The 6712-nt window shown below is 30.7% G+C and overlaps 1 long non-coding RNA gene across 4 annotated transcripts; it reads right to left on the bottom strand.

The window, feature by feature from the left end:
* Positions 1-1527: 1527 nt before the first annotated feature.
* Positions 1528-5704, bottom strand: LOC114384563. Of its 4 annotated transcripts, none has more exons than XR_003660721.1 (6): positions 5258-5702; positions 5065-5115; positions 4803-4990; positions 2423-2578; positions 2080-2137; positions 1528-1790 (listed from the first exon to the last, which is right to left on the bottom strand). It is a non-coding gene; the product is annotated as an uncharacterized LOC114384563 (long non-coding RNA). The 4 variants fall into 4 exon arrangements; XR_003660723.1 differs by having other exon boundaries at positions 5329-5702; XR_003660720.1 differs by having other exon boundaries at positions 4803-5115; positions 5258-5704.
* Positions 5705-6712: the final 1008 nt, after the last annotated feature.

Raw genomic sequence — 6712 nt, 5'->3', positions numbered from 1 at the left:
TGCCAAGCCAATCTTTCCACTGTTGAGATACAATTGGAGAAGAGGGGAGTAAAACAATATGTGGGAGCATTATGTTTTGGTTACTGTTCTTGGCAGTGGAACATTCAACATATTTTTGTTATTTAAATTTATATTGTGCAGAATACCAACTACTATATCTTTATCGTTGCTCTTCGTTTACCCTTTGTTAGCATATAAATTAAGCTTCAGTTATTTTGATTCTCTGCCATAAATTCAAACTTAAAATTTTCTAACTGGCAGTTAACCTTTTTGCGTACCTTGAACCTAATCATTAAAAATCTTCAAATCACAAAAATATGTTTTTAAAAATTCTAAATCTTAGAATTTTTGACTTTTTTCTTGGAAAGCTTGATTTAGTTACTTTAATCAAATTGCTCGAAGTATTTCTTGCATTACTAACTGCAAATCTAGAAACAGTCCATAAATATTTAGGAAAAATTTTTCTATAGATGTCTATCTTTTTACAAGTCACATATTATACTCTGATGTTCAGTTCTTCAGTTATGAGCAAGCTGTCAAGTAAGCTTTGCTTTAGATATACCCTGATGTACTGCACTTTTATGATGATAAATTTGTAATGATGGGATTTTGCCATTCTTTTGTATTTTAATTTTTTCAAATCAGTTTTCTCTAAGCATGGTCGCTCTTTTAGCAAATTTGTTTCAATTTTTATATCCATGTCTTACATATATAGCTCTTTCTCCTCTTTTGACTGATTGTTTCTTTTTTGGCAGAGGTATACTGTATGATTATTGTCTCATGCTCATTCCAAATAAATCTTTGCGTGAACTTTACATAGTTTCTGAAATTCCAGCATTTTTATATATCCAAGATTAATGCATGGGAGAACTTACAAAAGGTCAAAGCTGAGGCATGGAGTTGTTGTCTTCTTCATAATAATAGAATTAGTGACAAGAGTCTGCCTTTTCTTTTGCTTGCACAGGATTTTTTAAGTCGGTTCTACAGTACATTTTACGATGGTTTTGCACTGTCGTAGAATGCAGTATTGTAAAATAGGTCAATATATACAACGACGGTTGAGGAACCGTCTTTGTATAGTGGGGTTTCTAAGACGGTTATTTCAATAACTGTCTTAGAATATGCAAAATATCAAAGACGGTTATCTCAAAAACCGTCTTAATATATTTAACTTACTACGACGGTTATATGTATAACCGTCTTAAAAAGTTAGACATATTAAGACGATTTTTGAAATAACCGTCGTAGATTCCCATGTCAACCAAAGACCTACTAAGACGGTTACGCGTATAACCGTCGTAGATTCTCATGTCAACCAAAGACCTACTAAGACGGTTCTTCCAATAATTGTCTTAGAATAATTTTTTAAAAAAAAAATATTTTTGGTGTAGTTTTATTAATTTTAATTTTTTATTTCATTTTTTCTAAACATTGATTTGAAGCAAAAATATACTTATCATTTTTAACAATTGTAAAATCATTTAATTACATAATACAAGAATTTACATAATTAATGATAGTCTACAATTTTGCAAGAATTTAAATTACTATATAATATATAACATTGCTATGAATAAAATGTTGTTTTACATGCAGACCACATCTCTTTGTATTTCATGGCAAATTAAATAAAATTCAAAATTTGTAAGATCGCCATCAATACTAAAGTCTAAATAAAGAAAACATGCCTAAGGCAAATTCAAGTCATCATGTTGAGATACAAGCATGGCCAAAGCAAACCATTAATTTTAGTCTTCATCCATGCCACCAGTTGGTTTTGCCATAATAATCTGAAAAACGAAAATGAAAATCAATTTCCACAATGCTGAGAAAATTAGACAAAAATATTTCCCCAAAGAAAAAAATTTGAGTTACATGGAGATCCTAATTTTTGAGCTTGTATGACAGTGGGAGTTTTAAAGGTCATCACTTTGCAAACGATCTAATTCCTTCATAACTATATTTATTAACCATAAAGAAACTTTTGTTTGAGATTGTTCCCCAAAAGAAAAATGTGTTCGAGGTACATATTAAGGTGGCAAACAGAAATAGACTGGAAAACAGAAATTAATTGATTACCTAGTCCACACGTAGTACAGTGCATGCAACATCAGTAGCATATTTAAGAGCAAATAACCTGAACAGAAAAAAAAACAATAAGATGAAACTAATTTTCCGGGAGATATGAAGATAAATTCCGATTCAACATAGAATAGAATTATTTCAAATCTTAACAGTCGAAGAAAGCATCAGCTCCATCAATTACAAGAACCCTTAATTATTGTCTATATATTTTTTATATGGGAAGAGTTTTTAGAGAAATCTCTAATTCTCCACAATAGCAATGAAAGGCCACTTCATTATTTGCTCAAACTACGGGTTGCCACCATATAAAATAAGCTTGTGTTAGATCATGGCTTACTTAGTCACATGGAGATCCCAAATGCACAAGGTTGAGATATCCTTACATACGCCTTCTTCCAAATCAATGCCAGCATTGAACCCAACATTCTCAGCCAAAGTTCTAGGAATCATTTGAAAACTTTTAGCAAATTTTGCTATAGCATATTGATCCAACCTGCAGGGCCATTGAAAATGTTTAGTCCATCCCATTCCCGTGTCAAATACCAAATAAGCATTGAACAAAATAAATTAAGTCCAGTGAATAGAGACAATAAGTATTTCCAAATAAATTAAGTCCATTGGAGAAACTGTAGAACGCAAGACAGAAAACCTACATCAAGAAAAGGTTAATAATTCAATACAAAACACAGAAAAATAATTTTTAACATAATTTCAACAAAAAGTAATTATTTAAATTTATAATATAAAATTAATTAATCAAATACAAACTAAAATTCATTTAATAGATGAAATTTATTCATTATAAATAATTTTATTGAATATTTACGAGATTTAGGTTGAATTATCATTCCTAAGTAGAACTAAAATAAATACTAAGTTAGAAAAATTCAAATTTTAGAAAAGGTTTAAATTATATTTTATTAGGATATTTACCAAACTAGCTAGTGAAGTTTTTCTTGGTAAGCGTCTAACGATTATGGGATGACTTGAATTGGAATCAAGAGAGAGAAAATAAGTAAAAAGAAAAATATAAAAAGTGATAAATAATGCAATAAAAAAGGAATAAAGAGTAAGAAAAAAATAAAATGAAAGTATATATGATTAGATAACATATTTTTATGTGACTACTTGAGAATTCAAAATTTCGGCCCATTTCCAATTGGAGTAACAAAATTCTTTTTCATTATTTTGAAATTCTTAAATAAACTCATGAAAAGGTTTAAAAATTAAAATGATTCTTTACAAAAATTATAAGAAACAAGCCTATGAAAGAAATAAACAAAGTAAATGATCAAGAATGTTTAATACTAGTTTAAAAAGATAAAATTTAATTAAAAAAATCATTCTATTAGTTCCTTTTTAACAAAAAAACTATTTGTTTTTAGTTTTTTATTTTTACGTTATATTTTTTAATTGTTTATGAAACTAAAAGTAGAGATATTTTCTACCCCCACTTTGTTTTTCTAATTTGGACAGACATTTTTTCTTGTCAGTGGTGAGTCTATTCACACTTTGATATATATATATATATATAACTATCTTCAGTATTTACATATATAATTGTATATATATTTCTTAAGATATGTTAATTTCTAGATAAAATTTGTAACAAAATCTTTATCAATACTATTATATTTTTGAAAAATTATATTAAACAAAAAATAAGTCTGTCTATTATTCATGCTTGAAAAGCCATTCTGCAGAGTACTTTCCTTTTGGCACTTCATTCGCAGGCCTACCCTAAACTAAGTCTATGCCCACGATTTAACAAACAAGCCATCAAGCAACAAGTAAATAAGGACACAAATGAAAGGGAAAATATTCAAACAATCAGCCACGTAATGAACACATCACAAATGACTTTGCTTTTAGAAGATTAAAAAGGAAAAGTGCTTTGGAAACCTTTCAGCTATCTTGTGTCACAATTTACAATAACTACATTGTAATGTTCTAATTTTCTACATTAACTTAACCCTTCCATTTAGTGGGGTTCTGCTAAATGTTGTCATGGCAAGAGTATATTCATTAGACATCAATATGGAAGTTATAGTCCCCTTGAGTTAGCAACATTATTTTTCCCTGATATTTCTCTTTGATCTTTATAATTTGACAAATCTAAATGTGTTAAGCACTTACGAAGATCAAGAACTCTCTCTATATCAAGCTAGTAATGAAATTGATTTCCAGTTGGAAATTCATGTTTCTCATAGCTCAATATTAAAGAATTAAACACATACACCATAGTAATTGACTTCTCGAACAGCAACACTCAAAGTCTCGATCAAGCACATACACCATAGTAATCAACATCAACTTGTTCAGAATCAGGCAATTGCTAATTTGCAATAAGAAAATTTTAATAAAGAATTAAGTATTTAAAAACAGAAATAAGAAATCGTGAGAAAGCATGGTACAAAAATTGAAACTGAGAAAATTGATGATGAAGAAGAGTTAGCTATTTCTCTGAATCTCCTGGAAAATTGAAACTGAGAAAATTCCCAAAAGTTCAAACCTTTCCCAACATGCCACAAATTAACCAGAAAACTAGTAGTCTTTTGATTTCACCTGTATAATTACTTTTGATTTCCAAAAAACCTTCATGAATTCCTTAAAGTTTTAGTCTTTTAGACCAACTATAAAATTAATCATCAATTTCAGATTTAATCAGATTTAAAATTCTTTGTCAACATAGAAAAAGAAAACCAGAAAGCACTCACCTTCGGAAGGATCAGTGGTGGCGTTTGCAGATTGAGCTTGTGCAACGTTAACCAAGCAGTTGAAGACACTCAACGCAGCAACAAGTGCTTCAACATTCTTCAACTCAAACTCTGGACTATGAGTTAGACATTTGCTTCGAAATGTGTCAGAAGGCCCACTAGTGTACTTCAATTACAATTAAAATGTACTGGAACAAAAACTAAGCAGCATTATTAAATACAAACAAATATTCTTTTAAGCATAAAGCATAATTACCCCCACCGCCAAGTGCAAGTAGGTCATTCAAACACATGTAGTAGTACCGATTGACACCTGCACAAAAATATATACAATTAGAACACCACAAGTTCAAATAAACTCAAAAAGGAAAAAAGAAACTTCTCGTTCATATAATAAAAGTTGAGAGCTTGTACAAAAACAAAATCATTAATTTACAAAATCAAATGAAATTTACAAAATTGAGCATAGCCAACGATTTGAGAAGCACGCATATGGCTATGTAGAATTCATAGTCCTTCAGTGTACCTACGTACATCACCGTCGTGTACACATTTCTTTTTCCTTCTTTCACACCGGAAACACGCCAAAACCCCGATAGCATGTAATGGATTTGGTAAGTTCCTTGGTTCTATTCCAAAGAGCTATTTGGGGGTGGAGATTTCATCGCGACAGGGGTTTGGGTTTTTTTTGGGGTTAGGGTTTTTTGTAGTTTTACTGGAGGAGAGGGGAATGGGGGCGCTGGTGGTACCAGGGAGAAGGTGGAGAAATGTAATGGAAAGAGGAGAAGGAGAAGACAGCTAGGGAGTGGGGAAAGAAAAGGAATGAGTGCCACATTTGCGGAAAGAAGAGGAACGGACGCGAAGGGCGCATTAAAAATTAAAATGGCTCGTATTCAAAGACGGTTTTCCGAAACCGCCTTTGAAATGTTCGCAATATTTACGAAATTTCCATCCTTATACATACTAAGACGTTTTCGTATGACTGTGGTAAATATGATGTCGTAAAAAGAAGCTTTTTTAGTAGTGTTGGCTTCTTACGCTAAAGGGAAATTAGAAAATAGAATTAAATATTGTCGTTCTTGAATCTTGATTTATTGACTCTACCTGTTGCTTTAATTTGTTCCCTTATGTTTGCAAAACTAATGTACTATGTCGCCAAAGGGAATTTAAATAGTGTAATGGAATTAAAAATATAGCAGAAGTTGAATCCAATATGAAATGTTATCTTAATATTTATTATAAGCCTGGAGTAATCAATATTATTGTCTTTTGTTTATGAAATGTGGTTTGATTAGTTAGGCCAGCTAACCAATTTGAAGCCCTTGTGGTCATATAGGTTTTTTGTTTTTGTCATAAGTATGCCTCCCGCATAAAATTAGTCATGTATGCTTACCTGTGCAGCTGTGCTACTAATATATTTTGAGAAATCTTAATTACAAGATAAAATTGTCCATGTACTAAGCCAGAGCGTGGATGCCTAGGATTATTATTATTATTATTATTATTATTATTATTAAGTGATAGGACATTCCCGTGATTCAAATTTGTCACCATGAACAGGGAAACCACGAGATTTGATGAACTAAGTGTTCCTCTCATTTTTCACTTCAATTTTATTTTATTTTTAATTTTTCATGCTTTGTTACACTAGCTGGTCTTTTTTGTTTTGGGGATTCGGCAGGTACATGCACAAGAAATTCGAGAATAAGGCTGATTTTTCACTTCAATTTTATTTTATTGTACTTTTTCATGTAAGCCTGATTATTCACTTTAATTTATTTTATTTTAATTTTTCATGTTCTGTTACACTCGTTGCGTATTGATCCGCAACTGTCTTTTTTTGTTTTGGGGATTTGGCAGGCACATGCACAAGAAATTTTAGAATAAGTCTGATTTTTCACTTCAATTAT

This window comes from Glycine soja, chromosome 14 (genome assembly GCF_004193775.1).
Source record: "Glycine soja cultivar W05 chromosome 14, ASM419377v2, whole genome shotgun sequence".
In the NCBI taxonomy this organism is placed as follows: Eukaryota; Viridiplantae; Streptophyta; class Magnoliopsida; order Fabales; family Fabaceae; genus Glycine; species Glycine soja.
This window is presented reverse-complemented; position numbering and strand designations above follow the sequence as displayed.